The sequence below is a fragment of the Pan troglodytes genome, chromosome 11 (genome assembly GCF_028858775.2).
Source record: "Pan troglodytes isolate AG18354 chromosome 11, NHGRI_mPanTro3-v2.0_pri, whole genome shotgun sequence".
Lineage (NCBI taxonomy): Eukaryota > Metazoa > Chordata > Mammalia > Primates > Hominidae > Pan > Pan troglodytes.
The window spans coordinates 45,337,199-45,347,385 of NC_072409.2; the positions used below are offsets into that span (position 1 = coordinate 45,337,199).

General features: G+C 54.2%; 1 long non-coding RNA gene across 1 annotated transcript; it reads left to right on the forward strand.

The window, feature by feature from the left end:
• Positions 1-124: 124 nt before the first annotated feature.
• LOC107976714 (uncharacterized) lies at positions 125-4,394 on the forward strand. Its single transcript, XR_001720876.3, has 3 exons — positions 125-483; positions 839-3,863; positions 4,156-4,394. It is a non-coding gene; the product is annotated as an uncharacterized LOC107976714 (long non-coding RNA).
• Positions 4,395-10,187: the final 5,793 nt, after the last annotated feature.

Below are 10,187 nucleotides of genomic sequence, written 5' to 3' on the forward strand. Positions count from 1 at the left end.
AGCCCCGCCCCCCTACGTCGTCGGCCTCCGCGCCTCCAGGGGCCCTGAGCCCCGCCCCTTCCTGCTCTACCATGCCACTGCGGGCGTGGGCGGGCGCCACCGGACTCCCGCCCCTCCCAGCGTCAGTTAAGACGCCGCGAGGGGCCCAGAGTCCCTCCCCTCGCTGGGCCCCGGTCCCGCCGGCGTCTATAACGCCGTCGCAGCGGCCTTTAACCCCGCCTCTCACTCAAGCCCTGCCCGCGTCCAAGTCCCGCCCTCAAGGCGGCCTCAGCTACGACCGCCGCGCGCCTCCCTGGAGGCGCCCGCTCCTGCCCGGAGCCCCGCCCGTCTTGGGCCCGCCCTTCCGGGCCCTGCCGCGTTGAGTGGCGGAGTCGGGATCCAGGTGGCCCGCCGGCCGGCTCAGTCCACCGCCCCGCTCCCGACCTCGCGCCCCACCCCTTGGATGAGAAAACTGAAACTGAGAGGGGACGTGACTGATCCAAGGTCATACAGAAAGTCAGGCCCTGGGGAGTACAGGGCCAGGCCTGGGGCAAAAGGCCGGTGGGCGTCCAGTACGCCACAGGGACCAGCCAAAGGAGGCAGTGCCCAGTGATGCTTTCCCAAATCCAGGGGAGAAGGACTCAACGGTGTGACCTCGCTCGGCGGGGTGGGGGGGGGGAACACCTTCTTGGGGGACCCCAGTCCCCCACCTTCAAAAGAAGACACTAGCTTGACAGTGTGACCCGAACTAGAGAGGTCACTTAACCTGCCTGAGCCTCAGTTTCCTGGACTGTGAAATGAGTGACCTTGGGCCAACTCCACTTCCCTCCCGCTTTCCCTCCTGCTTTCCCTCTCGTAGGCCTGGCCTTTCCAGCTCCGGAGCCCGCCACAAGAAGCTCCTAGCCCCACATGATGTGAATGCATTGGGCCCCAGCCAGGAAGTGGAGACCCGTGAAGGAAGGAATAGCAGCACTCTCCCAGCCAGCAGCAGCAGTTTCCCTTCCTCTTTCCTTCCCTGCCTGTGTGGGCCGTTCCCCCATAGCAGCTCTAATTTGAGATGCCAGAGCCTGACCCGGAATGGGGGCCCAACTCAGTGTCCCCTTCTCGGACAGCACAGTGGTCCTTGCAGTCCATGCGCCATCTGTCTCTTTGCCTCAGTTCTCCCCTGTGCCATGACCTCCCATCAGGGCCGGCATAGGGGGCATCAGGAGAATGGGTGCAGTTGTCACCTGGAAACCTCAAAATTCTTGGGGCCCAGTCATGGTCACTATACAGCAGCCACCCCTGTCCCCAAACACTGAAGGTGAACCCCGTCCATGCTCCCCAGGAGGCCAGGCTGCCATCAGACCCAGCCTGCCCCAGGCCCATGTACAGGGCCGTCCCAGGCCAGGAGGGTAGTGGACCAGCCTGTGGGTCCCTGCAGGCCTCTCATCTGCTTGTGTGCCTGGGTGAGTCCAGGCTGGCTCTGGGCTCCAGGTGCTCCCCTGGAGGACCCAGAGGGGGCTTCCCCAGAGGGCCTCTTTTGCCCCAGTGGGATGCAGCCTGACCCCAATTCTTCTGCATCCATCACACTGTTATGACGTCTAGTACTTACTTCTCTGGGTTTATTTTGCACACACTCCTGCCCCTGAGTGATGTCAGAGCCATAAGGGTGGCGACGGAGTGGAAGGGGGACACAGTGGGGACTGCAGGGGCTCCAGGCACTGTCCACCTTCAGGGAACCTTGACCCCAGCCCCTTTTAGGAAAGGTAGCATCCCACCTTCACATCCACTCCTGCACCCTCAGGACTGCCCCTGGCCATGTGATGAACAGGGAAACTGAGGTTTGGAGCATGAAGCCCCTTGCCCAAAGTCTAGCAGCCAGATGTGGCCTCCCAAGTACAGGTCGCTGTTCCTCAGCCACCTGAGGGTTTGAAAAGGATTTACTTAAAGGAACCCAAGCCTGCATGCAGGGACTGAAAGCCCTGTGCCCTCTGGGATGTGCCCTCCAACCCTATGAGATGGAAGGCCACGGCAGAAAGCAGGACAGCTGCTGGTGCAGCCAGGGGTGTACAGCCTGGATGCCCACCACGGGGGCTGCAAGCAGGCACGGGCACCGCATGGTCAAAGGGCAGATCCTGGGCATTCCCCCTCCCCCAGGCATAGCACATGCATCCTCCCTCCGGGCTAGCTCTTGCCAGCTGTGGCTGCCTGGACCCCAAATGGAAAGTGAGTTCTTGGGAAGGTGGAGGGGCCCCTTAGAAGGAGTGAAGTGAGGTGTGACAGGAAGCCCCGCCCTTGGACACTGTCAAAGAAAAAACAGAGCTGGACTGTGGTTACAGATGTAGAAACAGATTTTTATTCGGGACTCTTGTGATAGGGGAAGAGAGACATCAGCAGAGAACTGGGCTCAATTCCAAATACAGCAAGGACACTTGGGACAGGAGGGGGCTTTGAGGATGGAAAATTAGGAAGAGGAAACATCAGGGTGAAGGGGATTCCGGCTGACAGAATTCTTGCAAAGACAGCCTGGGCTTATGAGACCTCACCCAGGGGATGGTGGGGGTAAGGACCCTGATTGGGTATCAAGGGTGATCAAGTATCCAGGGTGGGGAGTTCTTGCCAAACTCATTAGGAGGATTCTTTGTTGAAACTGGATTTTACAAGGAAGTTCACAGATGGGCCAAGGAGAAAGTTCAGGACCCTGGCTAAAGTTTGTCAAGCACAGAATCTTTGTCAACGTCACAGAAGCCAGAGCCCTGACACACACACACACCCACTCCTCTGAACGGCCTCCACCTTACTATTTGCTTCTTTCAGATTTTCTTGCCATCACATGCTTGATCTCATTAGAAAGCAGGCACAATTTTAAAATTATACAGGCAAAGCTAATTTCCACAGGGGTTCTTTGCACTGGGTTGGGTGGGGGCACTCCCCCTGGTTTTCATAGGGCCAGCCATTCCTCAGGCCTCTGCTCACCTGCACCCTGACCCTGTGGGCTCTGCCTTCCAAGCCCAGCCCTGCTCCCACCTCAGTGACCGCCATCCCTGTTATCTCTTGCCTGGAAGGTGGCAGCTGCCTTCTCACATCTCACTGGTTCCCTGCCCCATCCTTGTCCCCACGGCCCAGTACCCACATAGTGGCCACAGGGGTCATAACACTGAGTCTGACCATCCTCCTCCCTCACCCCGGGCTCATAGCCTTCCAGTTCCTCCAGCAGCCACCTCTGCCATTTACAAATCTTCATGTGTGCTGTGACCACCCAGAATGCTCTTCCCAGCTCCGTGTCTAGCATCCTCACCCCCGCCTTGGAGTCTGGCCCTTCTGGACCACGTCACTCGCCACTGCACCCCACCCCCCGTCTCTGTTCTTCAGAGCGCTAGTCTTGCCCTATGATGGCTTCTCCACTGACCATCATCTGTGCTGCAGTGTTCACTCCACAAAGGCTGGCATGCAGGAGGCACTTAATGAATGCACACAGATAGTTCTATTGATGATTAGGGTTAAGGATAGGAGGGCAAGGACAGATGCTATAAAGATGACAGGGTGGCCTCCCCGAGAGGCTGATGCTGAAGACCGGGTGTTCCTAGGCCAGGGCAGGAGGCATGAGGCCCCCATGGGCTGTGGGAGACCTTCATGGCTGAAGCTGACTGTAACCAGGCCAAGAGGTGATGGTAGGTGATGAAGGGCCTGAACACCGAGGAGCAAGGACATTCTCCTCCCACATTCTCACATGGCCAGGGAGCATCATTTATCCATTCAGTCACTCATTAATTCGTTCAACAAATATCTCCTAAACATAGGCCCAACCCAGAGCTGGATCACAAGGAAGACTGGAAGCTCCACCCCGCCATGGAGCTTCCCTGTTACCAGAGGACACAAACACACATCTGCATGTTGATCTGGTAAGAGCTAGGGAGATGAGTCAGGCAAAGAAAGAGGCGGAGGATGCCTGTGAGGTTGCCAGCCTCCAAGGTGGCCCCAGCAATCCTCACATTCCAGGTCATGCCCTTGTGTAGTCTCCTCCCACAGTCAATCAGGCTGGTCTGTGTGGCCAGTGAAGTGTGGCAGGGGTGACGGTGTGACTTCTGAGGCTGGGTCACAGAGGCATCATGGTTTCAGCCTTTGCATCTTCAGATAGCTTGTTCTGGGGCGAATCAGCTACCATATTGTAAGGATGCTCAACCTGCCTTGCAGAGAGCCCTGTGTGGAGAGGAACTAGGCCCCCAGCCAACAACCAGCAGTGACTCACTGTGAGAGAGTGAATCATCTTGGAAGTGAATCCTAAGCCCCAATAGAGACTTCAGATGAGACTGCAACCCTGGCTGACATCTGACTGCAGTGGCATAAGAAACCCTAAGTCAGAATCACCCTGCAAAGCCCAAATTCTTGACCCACCAAGTGAAAGAGAATAAATGACGATTGTTGTGTTTGAACTCCCATGTTTTTGGGTAATCAGTTCCACGGCAATAAATAACTAATGTACTAGACATCTGAGCAGAGGCCTTGCTGCACTGCGGAAGCTAGATGATAGCTGGGGAAGTGTTCCAGATGAAACAGGGCAGGCAGGAGCCCCGAGGCAGAAATGAACTTGCTGTGCCTAAGAGACAACCATTGTGATATTGTGGCTGGAGTGGAGTAAGAGGAACAGTAACAGGGAGTGACTGGGCATATTAGGCAGGGTCATGCAGGCCAGGTGGCTGGGAGCCCATGGTTTGGGGGCTGTAAGCTGGGGGAAGGGCATGGTGATTTGCTCTGATTTACATATTTTAACAACCCTCTATATACACAAAATAACTAAAAGCAAGGTCTCAAAAGAGGTTATCTGTACACTGATTCACAGTAGCCAAGAGGTGGATACAACCCAAGTGTCCATCAAGAGATGAATGGATAGGCTGGGTGAAGTGGCTCACGTCTGTAATCCCAGCACTTTGGGAGGCCGAAGTGAGTGGATCACTTGAGGTCAGGAGTTTGAGACCAGCCTGGCCAACATGGTGAAACCCCATCTCTAGTAAAAATACAAAAACTAGCCAGGCGTGGTGGCAGGTGCCTGTAGTCCCAGCTATTCAGGAGGCTGAGGAAGGAGGATCACTTGAACCTGGGAGGCAGAGGTTGCAGTGAGCCAAGATCATGCCACTGCACTCAAGCCTGGGCGATGGAGTGAGACTCCATCTCAAAAAAAAAAAAAAACAGATGAAAGGATACACAAAATGTGGCCTTAATCAGCCTTAAAAAGGAAGGAAATTCTGACCCATTCTACAACAAGGGTGAACCCTGAGGACATCATGCAAAGTGAAATAGTCTAGTTACAAAAAGACAAATACTGCGGGACTCCACCTATGTGAGGTATCTAAATTAGTCAAATTCATAGAAACAGAAGACTGGATGGTGGCTGCCAGGCACTGGAGGGAGGAGGGAATGGGGAATTAGTGTTCCATGGGGACAGAGTTTCAGTCTGGGAAGATGAAAAAGTTCTAGAGATCGACGGTGGTGACAGCTGCACAGCAACGCGAATGCACCTAATGCCACTGACCTGTTTACCTAAAATGATTACAATGGTAATCACACCTGTAACCTCAGCACTGTGCAAGGCCAAAGCAGGAGGTTCACTTGAGGCCAGGAGTTCAAGATCAGCCTGGGCAACATAGTGAGACCCTGTCTGTACCAAAAAAAAAAAAAGTTAGCTGGGTGTGATGGCACTTGTCTGTAGTCCTAGCTACCTGGGAGGCTGAGGTGGGACCCCTTGAGCCATGGAGGTCAAGGTGGCAGTGAGCTATGATCATGCTACTGTACTCCAGCCTGAGTGACAGAGCAAGACTTTCTCAAAGGAAAAGGTGAACTTTTTGTGTATTTTGCCATAATTTACAAAACAAACCTTCTGGCAGCTGTGTGTAAGTTGACTCTGGTCGGGGGCTTGACTGGAGGGAGACCATGAGGAGGCTACTTTCACGGTCCAGGTGAGAGGCCTGAACCGGGGCGAGGGTGCTTCTCCCTCCCACAGCTCTGAGGTAGGGAGGAGGTGCGGATTCTGGATGAAGTTTGAGGATGCGCCAAAGGACTTGCCGGAGGATTGGCTGTGGGGCCTGAGAGAAAGGGAAGGGCTCTGGCCTGGGGGCAGGGAAGGAGAGAGGAAAACTGAGTTCTCCTCTGTCCATGCTGAGTGTGAGATGTCTAGGGGCATCCAAATCTGAGCTCTGGGAGTGCCTGACCAATAGAACATCGTGTTAGGCCCAGGCCTTAAGGAGCCTGCAGCTCCCACTTGCTGTCTCTTGGGGTGCTTACTCTTGAAACCCAGTGAGTGAACACGCGTCTGGGAGATTCTGCCTTGGCCACTGTCTGACTGCAACCGCATGTGAGAGGCACAAGCCAGAACCACCTACTAAGGAGAAAGCAAGCCCACAGAACCGGGAGCAAGCAGGATAACATGGCGGCGGCTGCCGCTTTAAGCCAGAGTTTTGTAGTGATTCACTATACAGCGATAGAAAAATGAAACACATAGGTAACCAAGTTGCTCAGGAATTGGTTCAGGAGACACGATTTTTTTCCCCAATCACTTACATTCTACTGAATAAAGATGTCTCCTTTTGACACCTTAAGCCAATTCTCTAACTTTTCAGCCACTTCTGGTTATCAGAATGGCACTATTCCTGTATTTAAGGCTGACTCATGTTTCTTTGATAACTTAGCTTTCATCTCAACTGAAAAACATGGGTCTCACCAACACCGAATTTGAAAGACAGCTGAACCAGGCCTCAGTGGTCTTGAAGCGACAAGAAGGATGCCATCGTAGCCTGGATGTTGCTCATGGCTGTTTCCCCACTCCTTTACCACCCCTGCAGAGTGAACCCCTGGTGACTTTGTGGTGTGGCTTAGTCTGATCAACACATTATGAACAGAAGTGATGTGTGCTCCCTCCAGGCCAGAGCATCTTATTGCTGGTGCAAGCACCCCCTACCCTTGTATCCTCTTCCATCCTGGGCCTAGCACAGAGGCCATGAGACTGTGGATTGTATCCTCTTCCCCTGCCACGAGACTGTGGACTCCCATGCTGGAATGGGGGCTTCTCCACCAGCCGGGGTCCCTGGTGACCAAGGAAATAAACTTGGTGGTCTGACCCCCGAGATTCAGGGGATTGTTCGTTTCAGTAGCATAACCTCACTAGTCCTGATGGACAGAAGTTACTGGTTTTTGAGCTGAGAAGGTGAGTGTGGGAATGTGCCATGTGGCCAGCAAGGGCCAAGCATTCCAGGCAGAGGGAACAGCGTGTGCTAAGGCCTTCAGTGGGAGTGAGCTGGGTGTGTCCGGGAAATTCAGAGCGGTTGGTGGTCCCTTTTCTTTGTTCCCAGTACTAGTGGGAATTGGGCCTCTAGGGTTTTTTGGGGAGATTTGGGGCCAGCTCCTTGCCTTGGGAGCAAGGTGAAGGGGGAGCTGGCCCCAAATCTCCCCAGAAAAATCCTAGAGGCCCAGAGAGCCGAGTCCTCTTACACGCATTGTCAGACCATGTCTGCGGGAGTACTTGGCTCTCTGCTCCCTAGCTGTACCATCTCTCGGTCCAGCTGAGACCCCTAGGCCATGGCGCAGACGTAGGGGGATCCAGCATGCTGCACTGTGAGGGGCTTATGCCCCACAGCTCTCCTGGGCAATGGCTGTGCCCTGCCACGCCCCATATCATTTCCTCCCCTCTGGCCCCCCTGCCCAGTGCAGCCCCTCCATGGCCATCCGGACACCCATTTCTGTAACTGTCAGCTACTGGGAGCTGGAGCCCTTCACCCCAGTTCTCCTGTTCTGTGCTCCAGTAGCCCAGGGTCAGCCACCTGGGCACACTTAACACCCATTTCCTTTGCAGACCCTTCAAATTTCAAGGGAGGCCTCTGGGCTCCCCTTAGCTCCAGCCACCTGGCCTGTCCCGTCCTGCATGGTGGTGATCTACAGCCTCCACCTACCTGGTCCTGCCTCACAACGGGGGTTAGTGGTAGAAAGGGCTGAATGGGGACTAGAACTTAGAACAGGAGAGCCCGGAGCCTTTTGTCAACAGCACCAAACCTTGGTGCTGCTTAAGTCCTATAAGGAGCTAGAAGTGATTCAATATCCCTGGTATCCAGATAAGCAGTGGCACGCTGGGCTTGTGGGCAAGCATGCCACCCCAGGCCCTGACCCTGACCTGCTGCTTAGCCTACAGGTCCCCTGAGGCATGCAGCCAAGGGACACCACGTCCCACTCCCATAAAAGCCAAGGAAAGGCCGGGTGGGGTGGCTCACGCCTGTAATCCCAGCACTTTGGGAGGCTGAGGTGGGCGGATCACGAGGTCAGGAGATCGAGACCATCCTGGCTAACATGGTGAAACCCAGTCTCTACTAAAAATACAAAAAAATTAGCCGGGCGTGGTGGCGGGCGCCTGTAGTCCCAGCTACTCGGGAGGCTGAGGCAGGAGAATGGCGTGAACCTGGGAGGCGGAGCTTGTAGTGAGCTGAGATCACACCACTGCACTCCACCTTGGGCGACAGAGCGACTCCATCTCAAAAAACAAAACAAAACAAAACAAAAGCCAAGGAGAGCTCTCCTGAGCCTGTCAGGAGCCCCAGCAGAGGAAAGCTGCACCGGCCTGGTGAGGGCTGGATCTGCACTTCCCCTGCCTCAGTGTCCCTGTGTGCCCACAGAAGCCCTGAGATACTCCAGCACTTGACAGGAAACCACCAGGCACACTCTCTGGCCTCACAGTCCCACTCCAGAAATCCACCCAAAGGAAATGGCATCCCAGTATCAAGGTGTCTAGAAATGTGAAGGCCAGAAATGTGAAACCACCCAAGCATCCCTTGGCTGGGGATGTGTCACATAAATCATGGGACACCTGTCAGATGGACGACTCTGAGTAGCGTGAATCACGAAAGTATCTGGTTCTAAGGGACATGACAAGTGTGGCTTCAGCCCGCAAGGAGCCATATAGAGTAAGGGCTTCTTCCTCCTGACCTTCGGCTTCTCTTCCTCATGGCCCCAACATGGCTGCTGGGCTCCAGGCAGGAAGCAGGGGAGGTCAAAGGGCAAACCCAGTGGCTTTTCTCAATGGCCAGAGACAGGTCACACCCCAAATTATGGGAGGCTGAAGGTGTAGTTTTAACTGGCCCAGGACAAATGTGGGGCTCAGAGTTGAGAGAGAGGGTAGGGCAGAGAGCTACAGAATGAGCTCCGAGTTCATTTTAAGTAGAAGCAAACAAGAGGTACAGCAGCAGGTAGAAATGTCTAAAACCACACCTGCAGTAGGCATGGCTATGTACACACAGGCCTGCAGTACAAATAACCCCTCTGGGAGTGAAGCTGGGAGAATAAGAAATTAGTCTTTTTTTTTTTTTTTTTTTGAGACAGAGTTTCATTCTTGTTGCCCAGGCTGGAGTGCAATGGCGCCATCTCAGCTCACTGCAACCTCCGCCTCCCGGGTTCAAGCGATTTTCCTGTTTCAGCCTCCCAAGAAGCTGGGATTACAGGTGCATGCCTCCATGCCCAGCTAATCTTTGTACTTTTAGTAGAGACGTGGTTTCATCATATTGGTCAGGCTGGTTTCACACTCCTTACCTCAGGTGATCAGCCTGCCTTGGCCTCCCAAAGCGCTGGGATTACAGGCGTGAGCCACTGTGCCCGACCAAAATTAGTCACCTTTTATAAAATTGCTTTGACAAGTGATTGGGTTAAAGGTGACTGTGATGCTTGAACCCAGGAGGCGGAGGTTGCAGTGAGCCAAGATCGCACCACTGCACTCCAGCCTGGGCGACAGAGTAAGACCTTGTCTCAGAAAAAAAAAAAAAAGGTGACTGTGATGGTCGTAAAGTGTGTCTGCCAATTCTCTTCTCACCAGTCAACACTCTTCCCACCTAGCAGTGGAGTCCAACTCTCTGCCCCTTGATTAGAAGGCAGCCTTGACTCCCAGTGAACAGACACAGCATGACTTCCGAGGCTGGGATCTGAAAGGCAAAATGGCCTCCACCTGGTGCTCACATTGCAACTCCACCTTGAACGCCGGCTGTCATGTTGTGAGGAAGCCCAGGCCACATGAGGCTGCCATGTGGGGGTGCTATGGCTGTGAAATAAAATCTTAAGCCCCACTGACTGACTGAATGGACCTGTCTTGGCCAAGGAGAACTGCCCATGACTAAGACAGGTCAGTCATGCCTCAGTACACTCCTTCCTCGCTAACCAATACCAGATTTTTTTCTTCAGAGTTAAACAGAAACTAGCTC